Genomic DNA, 22,178 nt, shown 5'->3' with positions numbered 1-22,178 from the left:
AACAGATCAAGGTAGCTTATTCCACACCACCTTGGGCTGTGCCTTGTCAGTGAATTTTTATGACAACTTCTAAGATAAAAATAAATTATGGAGGATTTTATCGAGACTCTAGGTTAAGAAATTCATTATGCCAGGGGAAGAAGGCAAGAGCCAGGCATCGAGACAAAATCAGAAGGAACAATTTAGGTTTGGTAATAAGATGAGATTTATGTTTCAATCCTTTTCTCTCTCTTGGCAGTGTTAGGTGAATGGATACACAGGAAGACATTTCAGTTCACATAAAACCTTTACTAGGAGAATGAGACATCATAACACCTCACTGTAGTCTATTGAAAGCACTGTACTTGCAGTGGTGAATGTGGTTGCCTCAGTGAATCAGATTTTCCTAAAATTATAACGTGATGCCTGCTATTACCACCTGCTGGAAATACTGCCCTGCTTCCCCAGGCACACTGCTCTCTCCTCCACAAACAGAAGACTCAAGTGGCTGGAATTTAAAATGAGCTTGGCTCCTTGCCAGAATGCCCAGGAATATGTAATCAATAGGAAAAACACACCGACCTTGGATGTTTCCTTCAGCAGTCTTTCAAATGGAGGTCTGTACCTTACTCCCTGTCTCCCCCCCACATACACACAGAACCTCATAAGTTACATATATAATTTTTGAGGCAGCATTGTTAAATAAATTTCTCAAAAACTCAAATCTCAGTGCCTTGTTACAACATACCCTAAAACCTTTTCTCTTCCTCAACATTGTCACTTTTTAACCTCAGTGGTTAGAGTATGAAACAGAAATCATTTGGGGAGCCTGGGTGGTTCAGTCGGTTGAATGTCCGACTTTAGCTCATGTCATGATCTTGCAGTTCATGAGTTCGAACCCCATATCAGGCTCTATGCTGACAGCTCAGAGCCTGGAGCCTAATTTAGATTCTGTGTCTCCCTCTCTCTCTGTGCCCTTACCCAGCTCATGCTCTGTCTATCTCTCAAAAATAAAAACATTAAAGAAAGAAAGAAAGAAAGAAAGAAAGAAAGAAAGAAATCATTCCATCACCACTTCACAAGTTTGGGGAAGCATAAACACAGGTGAGCTACACTGTGCTGTCAGTATTTTTTAAGATTGTTTTTAAATGTTTATTTTTGAAAGAAAGAGAGAGAGAGAGAGAGAGAGAGAGAGAGAGCATGCAAGAGTGGGGGAAGGGCAATGAGACAGGGAGACAGGATCTGAAGCTGGCTCTGCGCTGACAGCAGCGAGACTGAAGTCAGAAGCTTAACCCACTGAGCCACCCAGGTGCCCCTTAAATGCTGACCCTAAACAGGCTCCAGAGTAAGCTGTTCACACTTTCTTGTGGGTGGTGCAAGGACCCTTGAAATTGCAATATTTAATTATGTGACAGCTATTTTAAGATGGTCAGAAAATACAGTTTTCTGCCTTCAGCCTCTTACCACAATAAAACAGAGCAAAAAGATGGAACATGTGTAAGTTGAAAAATCTGATGGCTGTATATTGCCTAACACAACACTTCTGCTGTTATTTATCAGTAATGCAAAAAAAAATTATCTTTGTCATCTCTGGACCTCTAGGTCACTCATCATCCATTCAAGTCTCTGTACCCAGCTCTGGATTTTATTCTCTACCTCCAAGTCCAGCATTATCCTATAAGCAAGATGCAATATATAATATATAAGGGCTCATTCAGTAACTTGGCTTTTTGCTTCCTTGCCATCTTAATCTCCAGGGACATTCTCTTTCACTTGCATGCAGCCATGCACTTTGTGCCCATGATAGACACTGACTTCTCCACTTCTGGAATGATAACTTTAGACATCCCCCTCTCTTACCACAACTATGTAACCTTCTAGCATTTTTAAGCACAGTACAAATAAACTGTCCTTCAGGATCTCCAAACCACAGGCCAATCTTCCTTCTCTGTCTTTATTAATCCCCTCAAGGTTTCATTTTCCTACCCAAGATAGTTCACCACCCCCAAAATGCTGTTCACCCTATCATCCATTTCCTCTTCCTATTGCCTTTCTGTGTACCACCCGGCAAAATCTAGAAAATCCATTGTCTGCCAGACCATGCAGGTCGCTGCCAACATTGAATAGTAGTCCCTAATCTCACACAGCACACTGTCCAGATATTATGCTATATTTCTCTGGTTAGCACTCTCTCCAGCCCTCCACCGTTTCAAACATTCTGAAACTGAACAGAATACTTGCCTGAGATATAGATGTTGGGGTGATTGGCGTATAGGCAGTAAGTGAAGCCAGGGGAATGGATGCAATTGCCAGAGAGTATTTGAGGAATGAGAGGAAATGGGCCTAGGAAAGAATCCTGAGTAACTAACACTAGTAATGCAACAGATGTTCAAAAGGGGGGGTGGGGGGGCTGGAAGTGATTTGAAAAAGAAAATTACCAGGAATGGCCAAAAATGGAAGAGAAAACCAAAGAAAATATGATGCCAGTTACAAGTGAAGAGATTATTCCAAGAAGGAGGGGTAGGTAAAAATGTCAAACATTACTGATTAACCAAATAAATACTAAAGACTTGTCTTCAGGTTTAAAAACAGAGATGTCATTGATGACCGTGGAAAAGTGGGAATCAGTGGGGAAGTGGGTGCGGATGCCAGATTCCATCAGGTTTAAGTGTAAAAAGGAGGTGAGAAATTGGGGAAGAGTGTAATCATTTCTGATAAGAAGTTTGGCCAGGAAGGTAGAGTCAGAAGCACTATTGGGGGGGAAGCATGGGCTTGAGATAGAGGCTCGAGTACTTAAAAACCTACTTTTTCACAGGCGGCTCTTGAGGCAACCCGGAAGCGGAAGTGGAAGAAAGTTCTCAAAAACCTACTTTTTAAGTATTTAAGAGTGGCTGGAAAGTCTACAGAAACTGTCTGAGACAGGGGCACCTGGGTGGCTCCACTGGTTAAGCATCCGACTTTGTCTCAGGTCATGATCTCATGGTTCGTGGGATCAAGCCCTGTGTTGGGCTGTGCTGACAGCTCAGAGTCTGGAGCCTCGGATTCTGTGTGTGTATCTGTCTTTCTCTTTCCCCCACTTGTGCACTCTCTCCCTCTCAAAAACAAGTAAATAAATAAACCTAAAAAAGAAAAACAAAAAAATGCCTGAGATTTCCTCCAAAGACAGAGAAAGAGTCCACAAAGCTGAATTAAAAAGGGCAGTGGTAAGAAATGTAATAGTTTTCTGTGAGTTCCAGTCAAGTTCTGCTTGTTTAAAATTTACCCTTTAAATTCTTTGGTCATTTCCCTTGTTGTTAGCACATGCTCAAACTCTTTAATGCGGATGGATATAAGCCCCTTTTGAGAACCTGGTACCTTCCTGGCTCTCCCTCAGGAAGTCACCACTCTTCCCCAGACTCTGCTCCAGCCACACAGAACACCTTTTAGTTCCCTGAATGTTTCTCACCCCCATGGCTTTGGATACAAAGTTCCACCTTCCAGAAACTATATCTCCAATCTATTTCCTGGCCAACACATATACTGCCTCTCATTTTACAATTACTTCTTCAAAGGAAGCCTTTCCTATTCCCACAAACAAGATCAAGGGCCCTCCTTCCACATTCCCACAGCATCCTGCATTTCCCTATCGAAACTTCTCTCACATAATCCTACAGCTATGTCTGCCTGTCTCTTTCACTATACATTTAAACCCCATGAGAACAGAGATAATATCTGTCTTATTATCATTATATCTCCAGAACCTGGTACATTGTTGGACACACAGTTGCTCAATAAAAACATGTTGCAAAATAACAGATTGTCATTTTACGGAAAAGCCCAGTTAAAACATTCATGTATTCACATGAGGATTTTATTCGATGTTAATTGAGATTCTTGAAGAATATTCTATCTATTGCTACTAAGGTTTAAAACATTTTCAATGATGTCTAATACTTCTTACCTTACATTAATCCTTTTCATAACACATTTCATATTCTAAAGTATATATAATTTATTTGTTCATGATTCTTATTGTCAGAACTCCCTCTCTAGACTAGAAGCTCCATGAGGGCAAAGACCCTTCTCAGTTTCACTCACTGATACATTTCCAAATGACTATGTCCTGGAACATGAATAAATAAAGGAGTTAATGAAGTATATAGGTAGTGTTTCTCTTCAGTAATATGTTTTTACCCCATGTGCATCTGAAAAGCATGCAAAATAACTTAAATATTCAAGCATGGTGCAAACTAACTCAATTGAATATCAAATAAATTGAATCCACCCAAAAGTAGCAGAGCTAATTCCTCCAGTAGTTACATTTGAGGAAATTACAATTTTTGGACAGGACATTCAGCATTAAGTTTTTGGGTTCATAAAGTAAAGTGGGACACCAGTGTATTACATTGTTTCTATTTCCTAAACAACAAAAAGGATAAAACTTTCATCTGCAGAGTCAAAACTGCTCTTGCAACTCTTCTCATGTAGGAATTTATGGAGAGTTTCCTTGTATAAAGTACAGGGAGTCTTACAATGGATAATATTAAAACATTACATTTTTTTTAACCAAAGACATAAATAAAGTGGGCAAGAGGACAGGTCTCACATCAACAGAAGGCATACCATTTTATCACAACTCAGCAAAGGCATTTTTGTAAATGTCTGATAAAACAGAGTATAGACACTCTGCTTTTGATAGTCTAACAATGCAGAGAAAGATGGTCTTTGTTGATTAAAAGAAGAACAGAGGCAAATTAATATTCTCTTGTAGAAGTTTAAGAGACAAATTTAAACACATAGATGGCTTACACTTTTTAAAAATAATTTTCTCATACTGAAAAAGCAATACCTCTTTATTTAAAATTTGGGAATAAAATAATGTACACACACAAATTAGCTGATATCCTGCCCACTCCAAGAGAACTTATTTTGGTAACACATTTCCATATCAACCAAACACACACACACACACACACACACACACACACGCACACACACACGAGTCAACTACATGTAAAGTAAAATTGTAGCTCTCCCTCAAGATTATGATTTACCATATATTTACTTCATTACATATTATATATTTTAACTGAAATAAGATTGTAATACACACATTTTACAATCTGCTTTTCTTCCTAATTATAAATATACCATGACCACCATCCAGTTGACACCAGAAAACATGTGCTTTTAGGCAGAGAATACAGTTTCTCACACTTTCCTTTTTTAAAATTTTTTTTTACATTTGTTTATTTTTGAGAGACAGAGAGAGAGAGAGAGCGCGCGCGCGCGCGCGCACACACACACACACACACACACACACACACACACACACACAAGTGGAGGAGGGGCAGAGAGGGAGACGGAGACACAGAATCCAAAGCAGGCTCCAGCCTCTGAGCTGTCAGCACAGAGTCTGATACGGGGCTCGAACTCGCAGACCGTGAGATCATGACCTGGGCAGAAGTCAGATGCTTCACCAACTGAACCACCCAGGCGCCCCTCTCACACTTTCTTACTAGTGATTCATTATAACCTCAAAATTCAACACTATACAACATAGAACAATATAACCTGAGCCTGAAAATGTTTCAGATCCATTTAATCCAAATGTCCCCTCCCTTCAAAGGAATAAAGGAACAACTTTACTTCGACTTTACTTTGAAAGGAACAACTTTGACTTTGTGTTTTCAGCATAGCATGCCACTGGGCCAACCAAAATATTTTACCTGCAAAATCACTAAATAAATTTGTTGACTAAAACGGTCTGAGTTTAAAACATAAAATATGCCCTCAGAGAATATTAATCTTGGGGAATTTCCTTAAAGTAACCATGCAGTTTTACCTACCCAATATTCTTCATACATTCAATTTCTTTTTGTTCCTATACCACCAAAGTGTGGTAGAAATTTTGATTCAAGTAGCTCTAATTTGGTACAAAAACATGATGTAAGTTTATATTCATTTTTAAATTTCAAAATCATTATCCAAGAACTATCCAAGTAGTTCTCTGAATGGTTTACTACATTATTTTTAAAAAAAAGGCTTAAAAGTACAGCATTAAGATGCTGCCTGCTTTATATAATTTAAAATTACATCTTATGAGACAATTTCTGCCTGTTTTGATTATAGCAGCACTATTTAGGGACATGTTTAGAAATACATATATATCATATATATGATTAATATATAATAAATATATAGAAATGTTTAAGTTCTACAATATGACACATTGAAATGTAACATTGAAATTTTGAAGTTCTACAATATGACACACAGATGACTTTTGTCTGTCTTATCAATTGCTCTTTAAGTGAACTTCTGTGATCAACATAACTGTGTTTAAATGTAAATCATTTTTTATACAAGACTATTTTGAGAAACCCCAGCCATGCAATTTAGGCTATTGAGAGAAAAAGTAGCATATATTCCTAAACAATACTTAATAAAGTGATTGATCTATCCATCTGAGATAATAAAATATCTTACTTTTATAAATGAGATTGACCATAATTTATATGAATTATGAAGAAATTAATTTGAACCAATGGTGTAGCAAGGGAAAGAGATCAGTGCTTGTGTTAGCCTGGGTGGCTGTCATGACAAAATACCATAAATTGGGCGATTTAAACTACAGAAATTTATTTTCTTTTTTTTTTTTTTTTTAAGAGAATCTTTTTTTTTTTTTTTTTTTCAACGTTTTTTATTTATTTTTGGGACAGAGAGAGACAGAGCATGAACGGGGGAGGGGCAGAGAGAGAGGGAGACACAGAATCGGAAACAGGCTCCAGGCTCCGAGCCATCAGCCCAGAGCCTGACGCGGGGCTCGAACTCACAGACCGCGAGATCGTGACCTGGCTGAAGTCGGACGCTTAACCGACTGCGCCACCCAGGCGCCCCCAGAAATTTATTTTCTTACAGTTTTGAAGGCTGAAGTCCAACATCAAGGTGTCAGCCTGGTCAGGGTCTGGTGTGATCTCTCTTGCTGGTTTACAGAAAGTTTCCTTCTTGCTGGATCCCTACATAGCCTTTCCTTAGTGCATTCAATTTTTCTTAAGGTGGAAACTGTGTAGAGAAAAGACCTTGATAAGACTCTGGTGTAGAAGATGAATACTGAGCATAAAGATATTATCAGGGGCCAAAGCAATGTGAGGGAACACTACTTACTGCTTGAGAACAGGAGCAAATCTGTTTACCTCCAAAAAGAGGAAAAGCAGAAGAGGGAATGGCAGGTATGGTTGGAGACTATGGGGAGGAGGGGGTTCAGAGAACATTTCCACGAGTTAGGAGAGTGACTATACTCCACAGAATAATGTGTGTGCCATCCATTCAACCCCTGAGATGTAGATATAGATATCCATTCCTCTACACCTTTGAATCTGGATTGACCAGAAGTTCTCTGATGGATAGACTGCGGCAAAAGTGACATGACAACAGATCTAGACTTAGATTTTAAGGAGTATCAGCAGATTCTATAGGGTTCTATTGGAGTCTTCTCTCTTGGAAAACTCCCTCTCAGAACCTAGTCACCATTGCTGTGGAAAGCCCAAGCTACGTGACAGTTACTTGTAGATGTTCCAGTTGAGAGCCCCAGCTAAGCTCCCACCCAAAGCCAGCATTAACTGCCTGTCATGTGAGTGAGCCACCTTGGATGTCCAGTGTACATGAGACTTCAGAGAATTGCACCTTAGCCGACTCTACTTGCAACCACATGCAAGACCTTCCTAGCTGACCCCGGTCAACTCACAGAACTGAGAAATAATAATAAATCTTGTCAGCCACTAAGTTTTGAGGTAGTCAGTAGGAACAGATGTTTAGTGTTCACTTTGAGGTTGTTTATATTGCTACAGTGAAACTTCTCATCTGATATGTTTAGAAATATCTACTGTGTGTGTGTGTGTGTGTGTGTGTGTGTGTGTGTGTGTGTGTGTGTGTTTGGCATGAGGAGGATGGTTAGTGGAAATATGGAAATTGCGGGAGGGCCTGAATTTCACATGCAAGATAAAGAGCAACATAAAAATACAATGGAAGCAGTAGTGGTAACCATAAAGACACAAATTCACTGGGGAATTTTCTGAAAACATGTAGAGTTATTTAACTGCTGCATGATGTGGTACTGGGGGCCTCAGCCATTCTTAAATAGCATGGAGACATCAGCTGATGTAAGATTTATCCATTTCTTTAGATAAGGGACAATCTAAGCTAAATTCATCTATCTACAATTCTGTTTTACTCACCTACATATATTCAGGGCCTAAAACCATGCCTAGCACATGATAGGCGCTGGTAAAGTTAATTGGTTGTTTGGCACAGAATGAAGAAAGAAGGTAATATAAATGACTTCATTCCTCAGATCTCAATAAACTGACAATAAAAATTTGAGGTACTCCCGCTCAATCTTTTCCTTCATATCCTCAAACATCCCCATTACAAGAATGAAATTATACAATAGATAACAGTAAGTATCAGTGAGAAATGTGATTTACTAACAATCTGTTGGTAAAGATAAAGATTATAGAGACTGATGATTAGATAGTCAGTATATTGGCACCACAGTTCAAAGTATACACCTGTATCTATTTTCTTCTATGTTTATTAATGAAATTGCCATTTGTCCTCAAATAATGCAGTGACAAAGTAATTTCAGAGGGTGTTTTAATATTTGGTTGAAATGAATACCCTACAGAGATAGTATATTCAGATTAATTTTAGATTAGGAATTAACAGAAGCATACTGATATCCAAATTTCCCAGAATTAGCCAAATTGAAGCTAATCGTTATTTCTTTGGATATGCACACATTCACATATGCACATTATTTGTCCATTTCTCTTTACCAAATAGATTTGAGACATTGACAACATCACTTCATCAATAATAAAATATAGAACAACAAAATTAGGAGGAACCAAACAAACTACCCATCAAATAATGAACAAACATTGGGCCTTAACCTCAAATTTATCTCAGTTTCCTAACCTAATAGTCAAGAGAAGATGATATAGATATCATTATCAGAAAGGAGCTTGACGATTTACTCAAGGTCTCTCAAATTGATTCCAAATAGTTAAGAGATTGTTGCATAATGTATTTGATGCAATGTATATATTATGGATTTGTGAGAAGGTGAATCAATACTGAAATGAATAGGTTCACAGTGAATGGTTCATTCGACACTGAGGTTTTAGTGTTGGCTGAAGATAAATAGACATGAGAAATGCTCTCCATATAGCAAATATGAGTTAGCTAAACATGTGGTACAGAGGTATGTGTGAGGAATATTGGTATGCTGGGGAGTCTAACGGCATATAACAAAAGGGTCTGTACTCAATTCTGTTCTGTTGAACAAGTTTTGTTAAGGATATTGATAATCTGATTATTACATTTGAAAAACATATATAACCAGAATATCAGCTACTATGTTAGATAAAATAATCTGGAGTAACAAGAAAAAATATTTTAGCATATTGAGCTAATGGGCTATTTTTGTTTGAGGGACTTACCGATGGCCGTGTAAGTGTCCTCTCCTCAAATGCAGAGGCCAAGAGAAGGATAAGGGGAGTTGGGATCCACATGGGACCACCTGCCCCTCTGCCCAACATAAAGTTAGAGTTCATTGGGCCCCAAGAATGTATCTGAGTCAACTAACACAGCCACGTGCAGTCAAAAAGAAGAAAGAAAAGATGTAGAGGAAGATGTAGAGGAGTCTACGTGGATGAAGAAAATGGTTTAAAAGAGAAGGTGAAATCTGGGTTTGTGCTTTTTAAAGCACAGAGACTGTATCCATTAATAACCACAAACTAAATAATGTCTTAGTGATGAACAAAAAGAATGAAAATTACACGCTCCAATGAGAGAAGACCTGAAGAGGGTGATCAGAGGTGGGTCTAGAGGAGGGAAAAGTGCATTCCTCTTCCTATAGTATCTCTTACTTTTCTCTCTTATCTTAGCTCCCTGACATGGTAAATAAGTCTATGATTTTAAAAAATATATAGCTAATCATTTCCAAGAAGGAGCCCATGAGTGTGTCTGGGGACACACCAGATCCTACTTACTGAAGCCATTTCTTAACATCTACAGTTCTCTTTTGTCCCCCTGAGGATGGTAAAATGGGTAGACTGGTGATGGATCAAATGTCAAAAGAAAAAAAAAATTAAGTATTAACATAAATCCAAGACAGAATGAACAGGGCACTGAAAGGTCACCAGCACATTTTACCTGAACAATGGTTGAAGGAACTGAAGATGTTAAGCTTATGGGAAAGAGCGTACACAGAGACCAAAAACTCCTACAATATTTGGTAAATTGTCAAATAAAAGTCAGATTAGATGTGTTTTATAACATCCCAGAGTGTTAAACTAGATCTTCCAGGCAAAGGTTATAATAAAATACATTTTGACTTTTTAATGTAACAGTTTTGTTGTGATTTCATCATTCGCTTATAAGATGTACCACACTGTCAGGCATTATAGGAACTGCTGGGACACAACAATGCCCAAGACAAAATTCCTGCCTTAATGGCACATTCTGATGGGAGAAACAAACACATTTATAAACAAATGAAGAAATAATAGGTAGTTACTATTGTTATAAAGAATGTGATCAGGGAGATGTGTGAACCTGTAATGAAAGAAGTCTGTCTTCATTAGGAAGGCCAGGGAAGTTTTCACCAAAAAAAGGATAGAATCAGCCAGCCACGTGAAGAGCTAAGGGAAGGCTGAACAGTAACGACAAAGGGCCCAAAGCATAAATAGCTTGGCTTGTCCGAGGCACAGAGAGAGGAGGCCCATGTAGCTCACGTGGAATATGTTGCGTGAGAATGTGTACAAGATAAAGTCAGAGAGGAAGGCAAGAGCCAGATCCTGCAGAGCCCGGTGGTCTATGATGAGGAGTCTGGATTTTATCCCAAGAGTATTGGGATGGCTCTGATGAGCTTCAAGCAGAGGAATGAAATAATTGGAATGTGTAATAGGAAAAGAATAACAGAGGGCCAGCAGGAGAACTGGAGAAAATAAATAACTGTAAATGATTTTCCTGTCTAGACATAAGAGGAAAAGAATGAATGAAGATAACAGAGTCAGTAGGAAACAGTAGAGAAGTATGGCAGCCATCCGCAAATATAATTGAACTAATTCCCATCTGTGGAATTAACAGTTTTGTGATATGGAGACAAAAGAAAGAACCCGGGAAAGCAATTGATAACTGCAGGGCACATGAACAGGGATCAAGAAAAAGGAAATTTTCAGGGACAAATAAGAAAATATTTTCATTCAGGTCTATCATTGAGGTATACTGGTGTGAGAGGCTCAGCTCTGGGGAAAGAATAAACTAACTACTGTTCATCCCAAAGAAGGAACAGCCAACACAGACTGGGAAAGGATAGTTGTCCATATGTTTAGCAATGCCCTGGAAACATTGGGAACCTGAGCAGTGAACTAGAATATCCCAATGGTTTATATGTCCAGAAAAGAAATAAAATATTAAATGTTGCCTCGAGGCCAAGTTGACTGTAGGAGGTGGGAGTGGTATGTTACAGACTTAATATTTGTGTTTCACCCAAATCCACATGTTAAAACCCTAACTCCCAAAGTGATAGCATTTTGAGATGGGGACTTCAGGAGGGAATTAAGGTTAGATAACGTCATGGGGGTAGGGCCCTCATGATGGGGTTAGTGCCCTTATAAGAAGAGACACCAGAGAGCTTGCTCACTTGCTCTCTCCCTCCAGGTTCACACTAAGAAGCCATGTGAGTCATGTGAGAAGGCAGCATCTGCAACCCAAGGGCAGAGCCCTCACCAGAAACCAATCCGACCAACCATGTGAGGAAATAAATTTATGCGGTTTAAACCACTCAATTTATGGTATTTTGTTATTGCCACTCAAGCAGATTAGTAGAGGGTATTTGTTCCAGAACAAGAATTGCGATACATTAAAACCTGCCTTTGGGGGCACCTGGGTAGCTGTCGGTTAAGTGTCCAACTTCGGCTCAGGTCATGATCTCACAGTTCGTTGAGTTTGAGCCCGGCATCAGGCTCTGTGCTGACAGCTCGGAGTCTGGAGCCTGCTTCGGATTCTGTGTCTCCATCTCTCTCTGCCCCTCCCCACTTGTGCTCTGTCTCTCTCGGTCTATCTAAAATACATAAAATGTAAAAAAAAAAAAAAAAAAAAAAAAAAAAAAAAAAATATATATATATATATATATATATATACACACCTGCCTTTTGTGGCAGAGAATGTGAAAATGGGGTGCCCAATTATAGTCAGCCTGCCGAAGAAAATCCTAAAGCAAAAAGAGAAAAAGAAACAAGCTAGTGATAAGTTGATTATGTTAATTTTCAAAATATTAGCTGTCTCTCCTACAGAAGGATTATGCAGTTTCACCTATTTGATGTCAGACTCGGCCTTGTGACAAACTCTGGCAAATAAAACATGATCAAAAGTGTCGTGTGTCATTTTTAGGTAGAAGCTTTAAGACTGTGGGCATAGCTTACCATAGTCTGTCTTTAGTCTCTGCCATAGACCGGCAGAGTTCCAGAGAGTTGTATACAACCTACAATGGGCACGCAGTTCAAACGGGAAATAAACCTTTGCTGATGTCAAGTCTCTGAGGTTTAGGATCATTTATGACTGCAGCATAAATTAGAATATTCTGACTTATACACCATCCATCTGGGTAATACATCTGCAAAGGTGCGAAAGATAATTATACACAGGGCATCTTTGCTTCTCTTAGGGCCATCATTCGGGCCTCACAGTCTTTGATTTCTTTGTGTGGTTGGTGTATAATTGTAACTCATTTTGGAAGCAGAATGTAGTTTCTGAAGCATGCTATTTTACCAGAGGACTCAGTATCGACGTTGGTCACAGTGTTGATAAAAGTTGATAGGAATGAATATTTCTGTTCCCTGCACAGAGCAATCCAGGTTAGCAGAGTGGAGATGAAATGAACTGGACGGACTTGCTGCAGTGGAAGCATCAGTGAAAAGGCATAAAGGGGGCCAGCTAGACTCCGAAAACTGTAGGTTTCACATATCTATAGCCTGAAAGAATTCCAAGAAATACTCCTTAAAAATTTCTAGTGTGTATGGGCAAAGGGTGATAGAGGAAAGCCCAAAATACTTGGTATTCATGTGTCTCCCCCTAGGATATATGCAAATGAGTACAATTCTTACATAATTCCTGATGATCTGGCAGGTGGCCTGAGTCAATCGGAGTGGCCTGAAACTTCCCAATTACTGATAAAGTTAGAATATCAATGCACCAGAGGCAGTATGAGAAGTAGAAGCTCCCAACTATGATATCCTACCTGGAGAGTTAGAATGAGCATTTACATATAAATTCTCTTGTAGCGAGATAGAGGGATGGATCATGTCAGCAGCAGTGCCTCTCATCTATCTGGCTGATGTGCTCTGCCTAGGCATCAGCCTGTGGGTGATGGGCTGAGGGTGAGGGTATGTAACCTACAGATCTAGAAAGTTTCCTCACCTATGTGAGAATTGCAGTTGCCTCACTATTCCATGCCTCATTCTATCCTCACAAGTGTATTAACATTACAATAGCTCTCTGAGGTGGGTTGAGTTATTATCCCCATTTTATAGACAAGGAGACTGATAACCTCTTGAGCTTATCTTCTCCCTTGGGCTAGCTACTTCTGAGATGTACTAACTTTTGAGGAGATTCTCAGCAGTGGAATCCTTTCATATAACTTGTACTCTGGATTCTTACAGAAGGCATCTGCCTGGCAGTTTGGTAATACCTGACAGTGATAAGTCCCAGAAAACCAGAATTCCAAAGAATTATACCCAATGGCCCTTCAAGAAAAGCAAGTATCTAGGCTGCTCAACTCAAGGTGAGCTGTGGCAATGGAACAAGATAGACAAAGACTTACTTGCTAGCTGGGATAAATAAAATAAAGGAAGATGATCCAGGAGGTGGTATGTATAGACAATTTTTTTAAAAATGGAAGGGGCAAAGATTTTACTTGGTGAAACAAATGTCAGTATAAAATCACCTTTATGCCCCTCTCTAAGTAAACTCCTGCTGGAAACTCTAAACTCTGGCTTTTGTCTTTCCCCAGAATCAGCTTTTATTAGGAAAGGTGAAACCCAGTGGCAACATCCTGTGTAGAAATTCTCTACAAGACTTTTGAGGCTCTTCCTTTCACTGTCACTTTCCTAAGGACTGGTGTCCCTTGTTTTGTTTTGTTCTATTTACTTTGTTGTATCTTTCTAGACTTTATCTGCTAGTAACTATTTGTCAAATTAAAATTAAGTGAACAAAATTGAAGAGTAAGATTATTCAGTGAAGGAGCAGACTATTTTCTTTATTTTCAAGGTGAGAGAGGAGACCTAGATTTCTTTATTCAGATCTCTTGGAAAGACAGGTGTATACATGAGTTTTCTTTGCCTCGGCAACACACTTACCCCTGGGCAATGCATCAAAGGATGGTTGTCAGTCTTCTCAGAATCCCTCCCCTACGGACACATACACTTGGAGATTCACTCTTATCACCCTTTTCTCCCTGCTCTTAGCATTATGATCTTAAGGCTTGTTGGGGGGGGGGGGGGGGGCGTGGTAGGGGATTAAGGTATCTATCTCTTCCTTAAGTTCCTTTCAAAATGCTTAGGGACTAGTGACAGAAGGAAACATCCCCGTTAATAGTCCCCTTGGAACTTCTTTTTGATCTAAGCACCCTCTTAATAGAGAGCATACCACTGATAAGTATCTGCATCTTGCCTCTTCCACTCTTAAGACAGTCCCTGATGGCCCATCAACCACCCTAGGTAGCAGGTTAGGTCCAGATGGAGTCTCCAGGGAGCCATCTGGAAAGAAAAATAAATCTACGCTGCCCGGCATAGGATGAAAAAATTATTGAACATGATGAAATTGGCTAAGATATGGAATACAATAATCTGGCGTATATACATGTTTAGAAAACCATGTAAGCAAATAAAGGAACTAAGGATTATATTATTAATAGCGACTGTAAAATAATAAATTAATGGACTGGAAACCCAGTATCTCAAATTAATTAACACGAATGTGCCAGGAAGGGTATACTAGGAAAACACACAAAATGTAGACAATACTGTCTTTATATGAATGAATCATAAAGCAAAGAGCACCGCTGAGCTCTCTAGTTTACTTATATTAATTTCAGATATTAGCAATTACAACTTGTGCTTTCAAATTCCATAAAAATGCAAAGCTACCATGAAATAGAATTAACAGGGAGCTTCAGAAATTCATTAAACTGAACGTTACTAGCAGCATCATTTTTTTGGCTAATACAGGAATATATGTCTCTGCATACACTATTTATGATACCATTTGAGACTTACATAAAATATAAGTTGAAAGAATGTGTTGCCTTCAATAATTTACAAAGGTAGAAAATAACAGCAAGGGGAATTGAGAACAAACCTCGTCTTTTCTAGTACTGTAATACGCAGATACTGCATCCGTGGCTTCCAATTCAGATTCTTAATTTGAGCCCAGACAAGCCTTGCGCTATGAAGAGATTAAAGAGATATCTGAAGGAAGAAGTATAAATGCTGTTTCTGGCTTGCAATCATGTTTGCAAACATGTTAATCAAATCAGGGTGCTTGCTAACTTGATAATTAAATTTACAAATGATTGGAAATATTTGCTACAGGAAGATTTAAAGTCATTCTTGAAATCCTAACGACAGCTCTAGTGCTATGTGTATGCCTCTTGAGGGCCCACTGAGGATAGACAGTATTAAAAATATAATTGGTTTTAAAGCACATTAGATTAAATTTTTCCTATGATTCATTCTCCCTTCTTTGTATTCACCTTTCAGGTCATTTCCTGCTTTCTGAACAAGGTATCCATAATTCAAATGAACTACCATATGAATTTGCTTATTTTCGTTAAACCAGCTAGTTCTAAAATGTCCCATTTCCATTTAAAATGTGTTTCAAAATGAAAAGATTAAACTTTCAAATTAAGTAATACTTAGAAAAAGCCATCAACAGTATTTGAAATCTGACAAAAGGCACATTGTTAAAAAACCAGAGTAGAAAGCAATGGGAAGTTTAGCTGAGGTCACTATAAATGAATGAAAGAAAGAAAGAAAGAAAGAAAGAAAGAAAGAAAGAAAGAAAGAAAGAAAGAAAAGAAAGAGAAAAAAGGAGAAAGAAAGAAAGAAAGAAAGAAAGAAAGAAAGAAAGAAAGAAAGAAAGAATTTACTAGGTCCACTTTTAGCTCTCCCATGCAATTTCATACCAGATCTGACATACTACATTTACATGACAAATAAAAGCATTCTGGTTGAATCAGAATTTTTTAAATGATACATGAACTTTAAGTTGCATTAAATGAGTTTCTAACAGAATTTCCAGGTCCCTGCTGTTGGAAAAAAATGCCAACTTCCCAATTTTTGGTGGCCGCAACCAGTAACACCACATGGGGTGTGCTTCTGGATGCACACATTAAAATGGGGTCAAGGGTCTTAGGAATAAATTGGTTGGCAAACAATATCAATGGTGCCCTGGGCTGACCTTGTATAAAACTGTTTGCATAACAAAGCTGAAGAACAGCAACATGGTTAATCTGTGCATGTTTATTTCTAGCCATCCAGGGACCTTAAGGGTCAATATGATTTACTAACATTCACTAAAGGTTCTTAAAATTGCTGTACAAAGTTGATGGAAGGCTGTTACTGCTTTTGTAATAAAAAATGACTTTCATGGAACAGTTTACACATAATTTTTTATTAGATTTCACTTCCCGTCCTCCTCCTCACTCCTTCAGAGTTTCACAGTTGATAACAGTTGGTTATTTGTGCTGTCTAGTGGCATTCTTTATTTTTTATTTGTATAGTACCATGGATGTGGATAGTATTTTCCAGAACCTAAATTATAAATGAGGTAGCTCTCTGCCCCAGATAGCTCCAAGGCTCCTGCCTCCACAAAGGACACTAGGAGGAAAGCAGTTGATTTGCCCTCAGAATAACATGATCATGGTAACTTTCCAAATTAAGAGATTTGAATGATGCTGAAACTTTCACAGTTCTCAAGATTACTCCAGGCAGCCAAAGAGATACCGTTTGAAAATGCATCAACTGAAATTGCTAACCTTTTTTCCCCCTGAAAATAGAACTATTGCTTTAGAGAAATCCCATTGCCACCAGCAGACCTAGATAGAACAGCAAAAGCAGGCAGCATGAAGTCTACCAAAGACTACACATAGTTTTAAAAAGAGAAAAAAAAATGGAAAAGAAGGCACAGATTATCACCATCACAAAATATTAAACACAATGTCAGTCAAAGTACAACATAAATACGGTTCTGGTCTACTGGGAATCTAACATCTAAGATGTCACTCAAAGACAAACCCAGGTTAAAACAGAAAAAAAAGTTATTCAAGAGCAAACTTATAAAAAGAAAGACAAGTAGAGAAAACACAAAAGTAGCAATTAGCAGAAAAGATTTTTTTAATTAACTCAATTATAGCACTACTATGAAATATGACTATAAAGTTATGATCAAATATATCTGATCTATTCCATACAATGCAGTCTCATTATTTTACTATAGCATGTTTTATTTCCTACGGCTTCATACTAAAGCATGAGTCAAAATAAAAGTTACACAATTTAAACTGTTTTGGGTGGTTAGGGAAAATAATAGGGCCACATGATTCTGTTTCAACACTTAGCAGCACTAGTAGGGGCCCAATACATATATATATTTTTTTTATGTTTTATTTATTTTTGAGAGACAGAGATAGCACCAGCAGGGGAGGGGCAGATAGAGAGGAAGACACAGAATCCAAAGTAGGCTCCAGGCTCTGTGCCTGACACGAGGCTCGAACCCACGAAGCATGAGGTAATGACCTGAGCCAAAGGCAGCTGCTTAATCGACTGAGCCACTCAGGTGCCCCTACATACTTTTTTAAATAAATGAAAGACTCCAAAAATAATATTTTTTATGATTTACTGTATGGAACTATAGATGTATTTTTCACTTTAGGTATATTTCAGTAGTTCACATTCTCTTTCAGTCAATGCATAATATTTCAAATACAAAGAAATAATCCATCATGTTTCTATCAGTAGATTTCAGTGCAAAATCTCAGAATACATAGCTTGTAATTACAAAGTAATTTTAAACTTTAATTTACCTTCTAGTTTATTTTATTTTTTAGGAATAAGAACCAGATACTATAATGAGATTTAGATTAGTAAACTATGTGCCATATTCTCATAAGTGCTTCCACAGTAAAATCAAAACCTATGGAATTCTCAATTTGTCACCATGACAGGAGGTCAAAAGAACTATAATTATGTGGCAGAAAGAAGCAAAAGCTAAGAGAACAACAATGTCAAGGATTTCTCATGCCCACTTAAGGGAAACAAAAGGAAATATCAATAAGAAAATAAGCAAACAATTTAAATAGGATTATAATTTTAAAATAAATGCATCAAGTTTGTTTTCTTCTATTCTTCTTTGGGCACTCATTTTAAAGCAGCAAGGGGAAGAACAGAGGAAAATAGAAACACTGTCTCCAATGAAACTGAGATGTTTACAACCCTGGATCACAAAATGGGAGGCTCTAACAAAAGCAGTGAAGTTCAAAAACAAGTGTGAGAAAATCAGGAAAAGGATGTTTGTGGCTACAGATACCAGAAAAAAAAAAAAAAACAAAAAAAAAACAAATACAGATCTTCTCAAGGAGTGACTGACATACCCTAAAGTTTAAAATAATTCAAAGCAAACAAAAAACAATAAATTATTTGCAGCAATGGACCAAATTTAGGGGTCTAGAGGCAGTGGTTCAAATGATTCCACATAGCATAAAGTCTTAAGAAAGTGAAGAGTGGGGTTAGCTCAGCCTGTGGAGGTATATCTGGGAGGGAGTTGGAGGTAGTATGAAAATGGTAGAAGAGGAAAGATTTGGCAATGGGAAAAGACCTGGAGTGAATATCAAATCTCTCCTCTCTTCTCTCCTCACTCTCTGTCTCTATTACACTCTCTTTCTCCTTCACACACATATACAGAATCATAGGTAGAATTCCTGCTAGCCCTGGCCCCTCCCAAACATGAACTTTCCGCAAGAGATGGTCAAAGAAAAATTTAAATAAGAAGTAATTAAAAATGAACAAGCAAAAGACCTATGCAATAATGCCACAAAGAAAAAAATATAGAGGAGAACTGATAATACAAATGGCAAATGAAAACTGCCCACAAAAACAAAAATAAAACAAAAATATAGTAACCAGCAAATGAAAAACATATCTCCCTTAATTTTCAAAGCTTAATTAAACAGGTTGCTTCATAAAAGAGCACAAAGAAGAAAATAATCAGAGAAAAAATTTCAATACTGTAGAAGATGAAGCCCGGTGGAAGGTAGAGGCAGGCAGTGTGAACAATTGTAACAATAGGTGTCTGACCAGTGGTAACACAAGGGAAACAAAGAATTGGTGGAAACATTGTAAGGAAAATAACATGACTGAGATAGCAAACAAAGTGAAGTGAAAACAAAGAGTCCAAAGGGATCTGGAAAGAAAATTATAGATCTAGAAGATGAGCAAAGACCACTAAGATACAAGAAACAGATGTTGTAAATAAGAGAACCAAAATAGCAGAATAACTATTTAAAGATATAATTCAAGAAACTTTTTAGAAATAAAAAGTATCAGAATCTGTAAACTATAAAGGCAAATGGTATCCTAGGAAAAGAAAAACTGATATAGATCAAATGAAAGGTACATCTTAATAGGGCTACTAGATTTCAAAGATGCAAAAATTCTTTGCCAGAAAAGTCATGTATAAAAAGCAAAAACAAAAACAAAACAAAAAATAAACAAAACAAACAACAACAAAAACACAAAAACAAAAACAAAATACCTGAGTTGTAATAAATTTCTGTGTACTAATAATGATGGTGGGTAATTCCTGCAGAATATTCAAAGAAAGTTTAGGTTATATTTCTAGGCAAATAGTTTTTTCAAATAAAATGAAAAGACACATTCACAAACATGCTTTTGAAAGCAGAATTAATAGAAAATAAATTTCAGCCAAGTGATGAATGCAACAACTTAGTCAAAATTGTCTGGAAGAGAGCATTGAGTCACTTAAGAGTAAGACTAGATCAAACAAATGTGAGGATTATGGTGAAAGAAGAGAATGAAAATAAAATATGCTGGCAGAGCAGAATGGGAAGAGAAAGTTGAAAGCAGGACTTTGAGCACAGGGGGAAGTCAAGATGTTTTAGCTGACAAATAATACAGCTTTAAGTTTATTTGAAGTTAGGAAGGTAAATGTTGAAGAAGAAAGAAATGAACAGAAATGAGCCTGTCGTTATACAGAAAGCATGGCATAAAATATGGCAACAAACCTAAGGCAGAATGTATATACTTCATATAATAATGCAAATAAGGGGTGTCTGGGTAGCTCAGTTGGTAAGTGTCTGACTCTTGATTTCAGCTCAGGTCATGATCTCACAGTTCATGGAATTGAGCCCTGTGTCAGGGCTTGTGCTGGCAGCGCAGAGCCCTTTTAGGATTCTCTCTCTCTCTCTCTCACTCTTGTTCTTTCTCTCTCTGCCCCTCCCCCACTTGTGCATGCACACACACTCTTTCTCTCTCAAAAAATAAATATTTAAAAAATACAAATGAGATAAATTTACTTATTAAAATAGACTCTCAAATCAGACTAGAAAGCAAATACCAATTACATGCTGTTTTTGAGAGAAATGCCCCAAAGAAAGTGACTCAAAAAAAATGATAAAACTAATAAATAAATTCTAGAACTATAAACACACACACACACACACACACACACACACACACACACACACAGTAGATTAATACATCACTACGTATCTGGTCAAGAAAATAAGTGAGAAAACACAAACATAAAAAATAGGGGGAAAATATACAAAAATAACCTCAGAACTAAGAAATTAAAAGAATCTAATGATATCTAGGTGCTTAGTTGTTGTAAATAAATTTAAAGACCGGGGTAAAGTGGATCATTCACTGGAAAATATAAATTAGGAAAACACCACAAAGCAGAAAGTATCTGCTAGAGATAGAAAACATTACTAAAGCTCAAAACATCCTCAATGTACTGGGTTCAGACAGATTCACAAAAAAGATCAGGAAAACATATAATTCTAATGTGATTTAAATGATCCAGGGCATAGAAAAACAATGGAAACTTCTAAAACCTTTTTAGAAGAAAATATTTAAAGAATATTTTAAATCAATCTCACTTCTAAGTGTAGTTGCAAAAATGCTAAAGAAAATGTGAACAAGTAAAACAACACGAGATTAAAAAAATAATACTTTTCTATGACAAGATACAGTTTATTTTAGAAATACAAAGTTCAGTGTTAAATTTCATCTTTATAGAAGCCTCAGTGTCATCCAGTAAAATTCAACATTTCATCTTGATAAGACCAAAACTCTTAATAAATATATTTTATTTTTATATTTTTCCTAATACCATAATACATATCTTACTATATCTTACTATGATTGTGTGTGTGTGTGTGTATGTATGTATATGTATATATATACATCAGATGTGGCCTAAAAACAAATATCATGTTTTACAGGGAAATATTGAAAGCTTTTCCACTGAAGTCAGAAACACAATATCTTTCTATTTTCCACTATTATTTAATATTGGTATGCAGTTACTAGCCAAAGCAATATAATGTAATCATATAAAGATAATATAAACATAGAAGAAGGATAAGAATTATAAAAGGATATATTAAATTATAATTATAAAAAGTACAATTATATTAATAATTATTAAAATTTATTTATTATAATTAAAGATATTTTTAATTTGAATAATTCAATAAAACCAACTCTTTGTAAAATATAAAATTATTCAATGATGGGGTGGCATGATTACAGAAATAATTGACAGAATATTACCTTAATATTTGAAACAACAATTATTGGGGTGCCTGGGTGGCTCAGTTGTTTAAGCGACCAACTTCAGCTCAGGTCATGATCTCACAGTCTGTGAGTCCAAGCCCAGTGTTGGGTTCTGTGGTGACAGCTCAGAGCCTGGAGCCTGTTTTAGATTCTATGTCTCCCTCTCTCTCCGCCCCTCCCCACTCGCACACTCTCTCAAAAATAAATAAATGTTAAAAAAAATTTTAAATAAAATAAAACAATAATTATTTAGAAGATGTAATAAAAGAAAAGAACCTGTTTTCAATAGCAACTAAA

Source organism: Panthera onca, chromosome B2, assembly GCF_046562875.1.
Source record: "Panthera onca isolate mPanOnc1 chromosome B2, mPanOnc1 haplotype 2, whole genome shotgun sequence".
Classification (NCBI taxonomy): Eukaryota; Metazoa; Chordata; class Mammalia; order Carnivora; family Felidae; genus Panthera; species Panthera onca.
Note: the sequence above shows the minus strand (reverse complement) of the source record.